General features: G+C 43.5%; 1 protein-coding gene across 1 annotated transcript in view; it reads left to right on the top strand.

The window, feature by feature from the left end:
- LOC144792825 (glutathione hydrolase-like YwrD proenzyme) overlaps nt 1–13181 on the top strand; it is a 564131-nt gene that overhangs the window by 262687 nt on the left and 288263 nt on the right. The window lies entirely within an intron of this gene.

The raw sequence follows: 13181 nt of genomic DNA, 5'->3' as shown, positions 1-13181 counted from the left end.
AAAGAAACTCCAAAATGTAAACCCCTTAAAATAGGAGGTAGGGTTATGGTATAGGGCCTTAATAGATGCAGAGGTTCTAGATCTTCCCCCTCCTTACACAATATGGAATTCATCAATCCTTGAAAATGCCTCTGTTGATTTTTTTTTTCTTCCCTTCACAATTTATATAAATACGTTAAGTTAGCTTCTTTAAAGAAAATTAACTTTTTTGTGGTAAACAGATTATACTATACACCACAGAAGATTGCTAGGTTTGCTCAAAATTCAGTTCTGAAGTGCCCGAGGTGTGGTCTGAGGGAGGCCGACGACCTACATATGTTTTTTGAATGTGTACACCTAAAGGTCTTCTGGGAGAATGTTGAGAGGGCATTGGAGGGAATCTTTAAAGTTAAAATCAGTCTTACTTTGTCTTTAGTTGTATTTGGTATTGAAAATAACCCTACAAATCAACTCTCTAATAAATCAATTTGGGTTACTTCTCTGCTTGATATTAGTGGCCCGTAGAGAGATTTGCAGGTTGTGGAAAGACCCTGAGCCTCCGCTCTATGAGATCTGGCTGAGAGCAGTATTGAGTATGGCAAGACTGGACCAAGGGGAATGGAACATCTGGGTACCTTTAAATAGCTGGGGTACAGAAATGAGGTTGGTTTAACTTCCTACGGTCCAATGATTACACCAAGCCTCGCACGAAGAAGCTGGCCTGGTCGGTCTAACAGCGAATGCAAGAGCCTGGATCCAGGGCGCCTAGCTTGGAAGTTGATCCTTATGCGAAAATTGCAGATGCTTAAGGTGAAATGAGGACAAAAAAATAAATAAATGGCAGCAACTAAAATTGGTAGCTAGGTCTCTTTTTCTCTTAAACTTTAACCACGTCCTACCTGGCCACCCGTTTGGACATAATCCCTCAATTGACACTCAACTTTCTAAAAGTGGCATTTTCAGGCCTGCAATTCAAACTCCAATTTCCATTCAGGTTCCAATTGGAAGTTACACTTGTAAAGAGTTACAAGGAAGCTCCAATGCCTATGGGAGAGATAGGCCTTGCTGCAGTGAAAAACAAATGTAGCAGTTCACTACCAGAGCATATAAAGCTCAAAGGTACATATACTAACCTTTTAACTACATTGCACCCTGCCCCTGGGGCTACCTAGGGCCTACCCTAGGGGTGTCTTATATGTAATAAAATTGAAGGTTTTGGCCTGGCAAGTAGACAAACTTGCCAGGTCGACATGGCAGTTTAAAAGGTATACACAGACTCTGCAGTGGTAGCCCTGAGACATGTTTGAAGGGCTACTCATGTGGGTGGCACAATCAGTGCTCCAGGCTCAATAGTAGCATTTCATTTACAGGCCCTGGGCACATGTAGTGCACTGTACTGGGGACTTATCAGTAGATCAAATATGCCAATTATGGAGAAACCAAATGCCATTACATTTTAGACATAGAGCTTATGCACATTAGCAGTGGTAAAGATCCCAGAGTCCTAAAACAAGCAAAATTGAAGTCAATAACAAGGGAGGTAGAATATAAAACATTTGGGGAAAAAAGGGCCATGTCCAACATTATGGCTCACTGTGGAACTCTTTCCTTTTTTGAAATGTTGGCATGTATAATGCTCTTATAGCATTCACTATCCCAGCAGTCCCTGCTCTTCCTTCCTTAGCATCAACTGGGAGCCCACAGCCCGCCACAAGCACATTTGCTTCATCTGGCCCATTGTCCCACCTACAAAACTGTGGCATTTGCATGACACTCCTCATATAAAATAAAGTGTTCCGCTGATCTAATTTAGAGATGGCCGGAAATTTGAATTTGAAGAAAATGGCCCAGAATGCTGCTCATTGGCTAGGGCATGTTTGGTGACCTGTATATTTTGGGCCCCGTTTACAGAGCTCCTACTTTTCTCAATTCCATGGTCATCCACATACTTTTCTTTGCTTATTTCATTACAAGTTGATGACTTCAAATGCCAGACTGGAAATATACAAAGCGGACCATAGGAGCTACGTATGCATGCTATTGCAAAACTTTGGAGCCTTGTAAAGGAAACAGTGCTCTTTTTGTTGCAAGCAACTTAAAATGTAAAATTGTGAACATGCGAGTATCTTGTCAGAACAGGTCAATGTGTTGCTCCTCAATATCGAGTCCAGGATATCATGGGACACTAACATTGTGGACAAAATATGGGAAGGTGTGCCTGCATGTGTTTTCTATATATATATATATATATATGCGGTACGTAACGTCCTCAGCAGTACAGCCGTACAACAAACAACCAATTGAGGTAAAGACGAGACGAGACCCAACTCGTGGTGTTTAGAGTTTTATTGCGCCCAACACCAGTCTGCCACGACGCGTTTCGGCTCCCAAAAGCCTTGATCACATGACGCAGTCATGGGGCCTGGCCACCATTTTTAAAGTGCAAAGTGCGTGATAGACATGAAAAACATACTATATGCCTGAATGCATTGTAGTTCTAACACATTTAGAAGTTAAAACCAACATAAAAAATCTGCCAGTAAAATACAGATTGGAATTCAAATTAGCTGTATGAATACATTTTATCAAGCTGATTAGCACTGATCCTGATACCAAAAACTGTTTATGCACAAGATAGAAACAAATGAATATGAATAGAGGGGGCCACCAGGTTTGAGAACACATAAGTAAAAACCCCCAATTTCTTAACAATTTATATACATATGTTCATGATTCATATTTAACTCATTTTGCAAATATGATTGTAACATTTGCCAAATTCAAGCACATGTTAGAATTGTCAACCGTGTGTTTGATTAAAACAACAATAAAAACAATTTTAAGACATATGTAAAAAATATGATTTAAAATGAGTTCATAATAATTAAGACAGGTATAAATATATAGTTGATAATACCCATGTGGGCAATGCAATTACTTGTGCAAAAATCGCTAGTAGTTCAGTGCATGTTGGTTAAATGTGCATCATCACGCAGTAAAGTCTTAAAGTGCTACCAATGTGAATTAAAAAAGATAGTGCCAAAGATAAAAAAGTGATAAAATATCAGAATGATCTACATAATGGTATGTGTGGAGGATAGGGGAATTACATTAAAAAGATAGTTGCTGAATAAGATGGTAATTAGTTAATGCAGAATTGGTTCAAGGTGGAAAAACTCATATTGTGACATGGTTATAGATAGGTATGGCAATCTTCACTCTTGTTGAGCCCGTTAGGCATTTTGCTGTCCAGCAAGATGATATAACGGGTCTCAAGTTTACGAAGAAGCCCTTCCCTGTCACCTCCCCTGCGTTGGGGCGGGACCCAATCTATGACAAAGTAGGTAAGGCCTTGAGGGTTCTTGTTGTGTACCGTTTCAAAATGCCTGGCCACGGGATATGTGGGGTCTGCGTTGGTGATGGCCCTAAGGTGTTGCAAGATTCTTTTATGGACCTGGGGCCTTGTGCTACCCACATATCTGAGCCCGCAAGGACATTGCAAGACGTAAACAGCAAATTCTGTTTTGCAATTGAGTTTCTCTCCTATTTTTATTGGGACAGGAGAGAAGGGTATTGTATATTCAGATCGGCTGATACCATTTTTGCAGGCCTTGCAGGTTGCGCATTTCAAAAACCCTTTACTCCCTGCTAGCCACGTGCCTGTGGCTACCTCAGGGCTGCTAGAGACCAGACTATTCTCCATAGATCTCGCTTTTCTGTAGGTGATATTGGGCCTAATAGTTACCAAGTTGCCAATAACCGGGTCACTTCTAATGAGGAACCAATTGTTCTTCACTATGTTACGGATAGTCTTGTGTTGGTTGCTGAAAGTCATGATAAGTCTTGTTTCATTACTAGCCTCAATGCGAGACACCTTGTCCTTGGCCTCAATGGGAAGTAACATTCACTGTCTGTCAAAAGAGTTAGCCCTCTTTTGTGCAGAGTCAATGGTATGCAGATCATAGCCTCTAGCCAGAAATCTAGATCTGCACTCTTCTTGTGCATTGAGGCAATCAAAATCATTACTACAGATACGTCTGATACGGAGCATCTCCCCGTAGGGGATGCTCTTTATCAGATGGGGTGGATGGTGACTGTAAGCATGTAGTATGGTGTTGCCTGCTGTCGGTTTTCTGTGGAGTTTGGTGTGTAGCTTACCTTGATCTATATAAATCTCCACATCAAGAAACACAATCGATTTAGGACTTACAAGTGCAAGTTCAGGTTATTGGAATTCAAAAGATCAATGAATGCCGCGACATCAACCTCAGAACCATCCCAGATCATACAAAGGTCATCAATATACCTCCACCAGCCTTTGACCTTGGAGTTCATAGTAGCTGCAAAGTTGACCATAAGGACCTGCTCCTCCCAGAAGCCCATATGGAGGCAGGCATAGCTGGGGGAGAAGCAGGCCCCCATTGCCACGCCTCTAGTTTGCAGAAAATGTTGATTAGAAAATAGAAAAACATTGTTCTCTAAGCAGGCTAGGATCATTTCCACCAACATATTAGAATGTTCTGTACAATCACCAGTTCTTTTAGCAAGGTAATGTTTAACCGCCTTTATCCCATCCCTGTGGTGGATACTTGTGTAAAGGGATGTAACATCCAGTGATACTAAAAGAAAATTAGGTTGCCATACAAAGTTGGAAAGTTTGTTTAGAAGGTCCCCTGTATTAAGTATGAAAGATGGTAAGGTCCTAACAAAGTCTTGTAGAAAAAAGTCAATATATTAACTGGTATTTTCCAGGAGGCTATTCTTGGCCGAAATAATCGGTCTCCCTGGCGGTTGCTGTTGATTTTTGTGAATCTTAGGGATGAAATAGATAACAGGGGTGACAGGATGTACATTTTTAAGGAATTTGAATTCATCCCAGGACAACAAACCCTTGCTCCTCCAGGCCATCAGTTTTGAATAATAGTCATGTTTTGCTGTTTATACTTCCTGGGCATTTGTTCTCCTGTAACAGTCCCTGTCATTCAGTTGTTTTAAAGCCTCTTCCATGTACATCTTTCTGGGCCAGAGCACAACATTCCCGCCCTTGTCGGACTGTCTAATAATCAATTGTTTTTGTCCTCTCAGTTTTTTTATGAGTCTGTGATATTGAGTATCACGATGATTGTATTTTTTCTTTTTTGTCACCTTTGCATTTTTTATCTGTAGTTCTTTCAGTTCGCTTGAGACTCTATCATGAAAGATATCTAGATTGTCTTTCAGTAAAATAGGGCAAAACTTAGATTTAGGTTTGAAGGTAGTCATAGATGTGGGGGGCACAGGTTCTCCGCCCAGGAATTGTTGTGGGATAGCTTCTTCCTCTTGTTGTATTTCAAAAAGCTCCTGAGTCAAAGATACCCCGAGTTGTGGTGGGTCAGTGGGGGGTGGGTTTGGAGTGATTGAGGTAGTCATAGCATTTGATCTGCGTGAGTTATGATGTTTCTTAAGTTTGAGCTTGCATACGTATTTAAACAAATCAATACGAGTGCTGGCATAGTCAAAGTCACTTTTAGGGCTAAAGGATAGCCCCAATGATAATATAGCAGTTTCACTGTCTGTTAACTTTGTATTGCTCAAATTGACCACTGTTTTAGAATAACTTAATTGGTGGATTGATTGTGTTGCCACTTGGACCTCTGCCTCCTCTGTCGCCCTCCTGTGCCCCTTCCTTTTTGAGCATTTCCTCCTATCTGCGTGTTTGGCATTGATTTGTTTGCGCCTGTCCCTCGAGTACCTGATCGAAGCGTTTGCTTGCGGTCTTGTTGTACAGCTGCCATTTCCTGAGCAGGAGTGAATTTGCGAAACCCCACTCTTCTCATTCGTGTGGCTTCATTATCTGATTCACTATCGACTTGTGAACTGTTGCCTGATACAGATGAAACCTCCAAAAGGCTACTGGTATTGGGCTGACTAGATGTTGGTATTGAAATGTTATCATTGCCGTTGATTTGCTGTTGTTGTTTCAAATTATCGAATTTGCGAGCAAAGGTGAAGATCTGTCCATGCTCGTAGTCGAGCCTGTCTCGTTGAAATTTATATGCTTTGCGCCGTTTGATGATTTCTTCCTCATGTTTCAAACGTGCTTGCATCTCCTTCCGATATTTAGTAGTGATCGGTGTGCAGGGGATTTTGGCTATTTCTGCTTCCAGCATTTCAATTTTAGTCATCAGTTTCTCCCTATCGCTTTCTGCATATTGTACTAAGATCTGCATAAGGCGTTTGGAAGAGTCAAGATTACAAAGTGCCCAGTCCGTAAGCATTTGGGGATCAGGATCCTCATATGATGGTGCTAACATCAATCGCAAACCTCGAGGTACCCTTCCTACCTCTAGGTAACCGGATAGGGAGCTGTGTTCCCACCATTTCGCCTGCTCGCCTTTGTAGCATTTTTCTAATGCCCTGTACAAATCCTTAACAGTTTTACTCGGTTCCGTCACCGAGGCTGCATTTGCAACTGTGGCAGGCCCCCCAGCCGGGGAGTCCGTAAACATTCCCTTCGAAGCCTCCACACGGCCCCGTACTGCGTCGGCAGACATGGTGTGTCTAACTCGGGGCAAGGTTAATATTGCAAAAAGGTCGTTGGTCTGTAAATCCTACCCGTCAATGCTGGGCAGTCGACCCTCTGCTCCACTCCACACAGGACTTACTGCGGGACTCCGGCGATGGCGATTGTACTCCCGGTGCAGTTCCAGCTCGCAGTCGACCGACGCCGACCTCCGACCCGGAACAGCTTCCGTTCTTCCCGTCGTCGTCACCGAACAGTCACCGCCTCTCCTGGGGCTCCGGCGGCGTCTCCTTCACGGAGTTGCAGAAATGCTCCAAACAATGGAGCCGTAGCTTCAAGCCGCTCTAGCCCAAGCGTGGAGGGGTCTCGTCAGCTCCAGGGAAGCAATCCTGGATATACTTGCGGTACGTAACGTCCTCAGCAGTACAGCAGTACAACAAACAACCAATTGAGGTAAAGACGAGACGAGACCCAACTCGTGGTGTTTAGAGTTTTATTGCGCCCAACACCAGTCTGCCACGACGCGTTTCGGCTCCCAAAAGCCTTGATCACATGACGCAGTCAAGGTACATAGATGTGGAGCTAAGCATAGTAAACCTGTACATCCCGTGGTGCACTTACCATGCCTGGGGTAGCGGCAGTGACATCGTATACCCTTTGACCTTAATGATGTCACAAGAAGTGATGTTGCATAATCTTAATCCTGATCACATCACAATAATTAACATTGCTGATGTTACATAATTGCATAATTAATATTATATACTCTTCTAGGGGAGAACAAAGAGTGGTTGTTTCTCTTCCCTGAGAAAAGTTTGAAAAAATGGCATCACTAGTGCATTTTAATGCACAATTTTCACATACATTCCTAAAAAGCCATAGGTGCTAAATAGTCAAGGCCTTTCATGGTGTGCCAAGCTACTGAAATCTGACAGTCCCCATGAGTTCACCCAATTATGTTTCTTAAATGTCCTATGGATGCCCCTTACGTCAAGAACTACCTCCATTGCTAGGAACAGCATTTTGCCATGGTGGCCCCTTTTGCGCAAACATTACATACAACATGCCAGTGCTAGAACTTTCCTAATACTGCTTATCTTCAACTATGGAGGACCCTTATGCTATAGGTTATATCTAACATGTCAAGGATCACATTTTGACATGGATGGCCCCATGACCTTGCCACAGATGTCTTCCCATATGCCAAGAATTTCATTCAATGTGTCATCACAAGCAATTTGCCACAGGTGCCAACTATGCCAAAAAGTTCCTCCAGGAAGCCACAGCTACCATTTTTCATGGGAGCTCTATTAACCTACAGAGTGCCATCAGTAGCACTTTGCAGAGGGTATCACATATGCAGGCATTGCCTCCAGAATTCCATTGCCAACATTTTGTCAAGGGTGCTACTATAGCCAAGAAGCATGCCAGGTCAAACAGCGGATCTGCAAGCACAACAACACTTGCTCACTTACATTCACTTATTCACACTCGTTCTATCATAAGCACTGACTTGCCCTCATTAATTTTCACCTGCTCTTGTGCACTCACTCTCACCTTGAATCACTCATTCATACTCTCTCACTCACTCATACTCTGAATCACTTTTACATACTCACTCATTTTGACACACACACACATCCATGATTCCATATACAAACATACATGCTCACACATGTGATCATGTAAGTTATTTCAATTATATCCAACCGTGCCTTCTTGTAAAGCACTCTGATACCCACTAGGGTCATGTTCGCGCTATACAAAACTGTATAAATAAATATACACACTCTCTCACCCAAACTCACTCTCACCATGTTGCACACGCACAACATACATTAAAAACATTTTATTTGTCTTATCTAAGATACCAGTGAACGGCCAGATCTTGCTGCTCGACTTTTTATTACACTAATAGTGAACAATAAACTATTATTTACGATAATGTGAGACACCCCTATGTTCTTTGCACTGATTTTGTCACAGCTGAGGCCAGAGTTCACAAAGCAGTGCCAGTGGGGCAAGCTAGTGGTCGCCACTGCAACCCCTGGAGACCTCTAATTGACGTCCATGGCACTTACCTTTCAATGTTTAGTCCAGGATATTAGTGTACCACAATATTCTTGCACTCAGTATTCAAAAGTACAGTCCAGGGCGTGAAGGCTCATATTGGTGGGTTTGTATTTTTTTTAACTAACTGGCTTCAAGCACAGTGAGCGGTGCAAATTTTGGGAAGTGTTCAGGAAAATAGCAAAACCTGAAATGTATTTTGTGCATGTACCAACAAAATGGGGCTCTCGCTTGGGTCAGCTTTTTTCTGAAAATAAGAGTTAAAACTCCTGAACAGAGTTGTAAATATGCATGTCCTCGCATTGACTTCTGCAGCACAAACGCTCCCAAGGTCAAAATGAGGCATGAACATGAAAGGGCGCCATGTTGACTTTCAGAAATAGTGACGGTGAAGACGTAAGTACAGTACAGTGACTCGTTTTGGAGTCTCGCATAGCAAAATATTTGTTTTTTAAGAATCTCAATTAAGTTGTGTTAGGTTGATTGCCCTTGGCGTTTTGCAGCTGCTTCTATGAGTGTAACTGAGTGTCCCCCACAGCCAGAACTCAGTTTGACCCGGCCCAGCAATATGAATGCAGCTGAGCACTTGCATATGTTTGTGGTAAACACCCCATTTCATGGTTGATAACTTCAGGCAGTCATTTTTAGCCAGAATCACCTCCCATTGTTATTTTTTTGCATTCAACGCTGTAAGTATGGGTTTAAAGATTCCAGGACTGACCAACGGGGTCAGGCATGCCATGGGGCCAATTGGCAGCTATGGATTTTTAACACCTCCACACCCTTTATGAAACAAGCCAGTTCCAGCAGGGGATGGCCTCTGATGTCTAAGTCAGTGTTCATCACTGATAGCCTTGATTCTGAGGGGAACTGGGAAGAGTCTGTGACCTCAGGCGTAAGTAGGACAAGCTACCTACAGGCACTGATGGAGATAACTGCAACAGTGACCCTACACCAACATTGCCGTCCAGTACTTTCTCTTCAGGTCAGAGAATCCACTCACTGCTACTGGTGAATCAACCCTGGGGTTATGCGAACACTATTACTGCATCAGCCAGTGGAACACCCTGTCACCTGTGCTTGGAGAAGGGAAGCCATATCAGAAGCAGTAGTAACCTGTGGTAAGGAGACCTTTCAAAACCCACCTCCACCAGGAGTATCCCTGCATCACTTCTCTTAACTAATAGTTGAGACCTTCCCCGTGTAAGTAAATGCCATAATTATATATCTTTTCAATTTGTTCTGATTTCAGCGCCACATTACGTCTCATAAGTGGCGTGCTCTTTTGCCACTTTCTTTGCAGATCTTTTTTGTCCTTGTTGGAAAATTAAGAACATTGATTTTTGCTGCCACAAAAATGCAAGCCAATAGAATCAGAGAATTTTCCTCACAGGCCATACCACTCATACATTGATATGTGGGCCCTGCGCATGGATTGTCCATCTTATAATGAGGTACTTCAGGGTGCAGTTAACTTTTCTTTGGTGAATGAAGGCTACATTACCAAGTCCAGATCTAGGGAAGGGACCTGTCACTGAAGTTGGTCTTCGGGGAAGCATGCATACCTTCCCACCCCCAGGGATCTAGTAATGGAATCCACATGATATACTATTCCGTCATACCACTTATAGTCCCATATTAGTCTGACCTGTTTTGTTCTTTTATGGCCTGTGACAACAAGCATTGGCTAAGCCAACCGGTCTGGCTTACTGAAAATGCAAGCTACACTGATTTGTTTTTTAACAGTTTGCAATGAGTAGAACCTGTGCAAGCAGGGGTTGATAGCATCACTTGGGGCTCGATGTAGGTCACCAATTACCGGTCGGTAACGGCCGATTTTGGCCGTTACCGACCGGTATTTGGGTTTTGCTATGTAGGGGGCTGAAAATGACAGAATCTGTATATTTACCGAATCGGTAAATTACCGAATCAGTAAATATACCGATTCTGTAATTCCAAATGTAGGTGGCACAGTTTACAGTGCCACAGGCCCTTAGAAATTCGTTATTTACCATGTAATACTGTTGCATGGCAAATTACGAATTTCTGTGTACATGCACATCCTAAGGGCATGTATGTGTGTCACATTGCACACAAGGAAAAAAAGTGGGGTGCTACAGGGTGTCAAAGTGACACCCTGTCCCCCTTGGCAATTCGGTATTTTTACCGATTCTGTAATTACCGAATCGGTATTTGCCATTGATTCCTATGGGCTTCAAGGCCCATAGGAATCAATGGCAAATACCGATTCTGTAATTACAGAATCGGTAAATACCGAATCATACCGATTCGGTATTTTTTACCGAATGAATACCTACATCAGATTTACCGATTCATGAATACCGATTCGGTAAAATTCGGTATTTATGAAGCAGTAAATCTGATTTACCTACATCTAGCCCTTGGTGAGGAGAAGGAGGGTTGGGAGCACACTTCTCACATCGCAGCACAGTTTGCCCTTTGCATTGTGGTAAATGAAGTACACAATTTGAGCGTCAGTGAGATGCACTGAGACCTGAGAGGACTGCAGCATCATTCTCAGCAACTCCTGATGTAGTTAGTTTTTTTAATCTCTACTGATGAAGGATAACGTCCAGAAACATGTGTCTAGAGCTGAACAGTACTATCTGCATCAACTCTGGTGAAAAACTGCAGCTAACACTCAAGTAAGCGCAAACATTGTACTGCATTTACCAAAATGATAAGAGGTAAACTGGGCTGTGATGTGAGGCTTTGTGCTCCCATCCCCCTTCTGTTTAAAAAGGCTCCTTTGAGCCAGCAAGCTGATGAGCTTTTGCAGATGCACCTGTGCGCCGGTGAGAGGTACCGAGACCTGAGAGGTCTGTGGGCTTTGGGGAGGTAAGAGGGTTAACCTGACCACTCTCAAGCACCCTTGGAGGAAGGGGGACTTGAATTGCCGTACCTGGATCTTTATTACCTGCGGCTCAACTGTAGCAGGTGGTACGTTGGCTTGATGAAGGAGAGGATTGGGAGCTGAGATTTTTGCGTCGTACTTGTGATAATGTTCCTTTGTCTGAGCTTTTGATGATGGGGGCAGGGGTTCCTGCCTTGATACGGTATGTGGTCGAAAAAGTGTGCAGAGTGTGGAAGAGGGTGGTCAGACTCTTATTACGTAGGGCTCCGTCAACACCAGATCTGAGTATTTGGACATTGCGCCTGCTTGAGCTTATTGTGTGGACAATGTCTGTAGATAGGTGGCATGCTGGCGGGTGTGATTCCTTGCAAGACTTATACCCTAATGATAGGTTTATCACTCTGGTGGATGCAGTAGAATCGTTTGGCTTACAGTGACAGCCCGCTGGATATAGCTATCCTTACCTGAGGTCCGTCAGTAATTTCAGACATTAGTAACACTACTGAATATGGCTGGGGAAGGGAGATGGATCTCGCATGTCTATAGGGTGTTGTGGAAGGAATTACGTCTGAGCTCCTTGCCGGTGCACAACAAGTAGCATGATATTCTGGGAGATCCTCTTTCTGCTAAGGAATGGGAGGGAGTTCGTGAATGGATTAAAGTGACCTCTACAATTATGAGATTTTTACTTCTCCATTTTAATGTAGTGCATCATGTGTACCTCACTCCGACTCTACTTCATGCAATTTATCCGGCGTGATCTCCCTCCTGTCCCCAGTGTGTCAAGCAGGGAGCAGACTTTCTACATATATTTTGGGGTCCTTGAAAGCAGTCACAGGGTGGGGCATCCCCAGGGTTGTTGGTCAGTGCCTACTGGAAAGATCCTGGCTCGAAAGAAAAAGAAGCTCAGTAGACAGTTTCTCCTCTTGGATTTGGTACTTGCTAAGCAGAAAAAAAACAATCGTTGTTTTTCTCCTGTAGCCCGAAGGTGTCTGAATGGCGATGATACATGGCTGAATGGGCGGTGGTGGAGGAAAGTCATATGCGAAAAACACAAAGGGACAATAAGCTTACTTATGACCTGCTGGCATGGGCGGCAATGCTTTCTGACCTTCTAGAGCCACCGGATGCCCTGCCCCTGTGAGCTGTGGCTTAGTAGTAGGAGGGTTGGGTGTTAAGTTGTTTCACTGAAGGACTGTGATTACCGTGTGCCTAAACTGTGTATGCGTTACAAAAGGGGGTGGTGATGGACGGAGCATCTGAACTAATTAAACACTCACAACCAGTCAACAGATCTGGGTTTAATCCATCACTGTTCTTTAGCCCACTCTGCCACCCCAGTTCAGACATGGCCATATGCAAATCGGTCTGACCCTGTGCCTCATGGGAACAGTCCAGCCCGAACTGCCAAGCCATGCCTTCCCTGGACCGGAATCAAGCTTTCTAGGACTGGTTTCTGGCATTTCAGCCGTCTTCAGCCAGGCTTGCTTGAATCCAGTGGCAAAGTGAGCAAGGGACTCACGTCTGAGCATACCCTGCCAATTTATGGCGAACAAAGCGGTACAAAAGGGGGTGGTGATGGACGGAGCATCTGAACCAATGTAATACTTTTTTTCTTTGTACCCAATGTAATACTTCGGTGTGTTCTAGTAGAGCATGATGGGGAGGGAGGGTGGGAGGGTTGTTATTGGTTTTATATCCAACAATGCTATTTTGGTATGATAAACTTGTCATGTTGAAATGGCAATAAAACCT

Source organism: Lissotriton helveticus, chromosome 11 (genome assembly GCF_964261635.1).
Source record: "Lissotriton helveticus chromosome 11, aLisHel1.1, whole genome shotgun sequence".
NCBI classification, from domain to species: Eukaryota; Metazoa; Chordata; class Amphibia; order Caudata; family Salamandridae; genus Lissotriton; species Lissotriton helveticus.
Note: the sequence above shows the minus strand (reverse complement) of the source record. Positions and strands in the feature narration are given on the sequence as shown.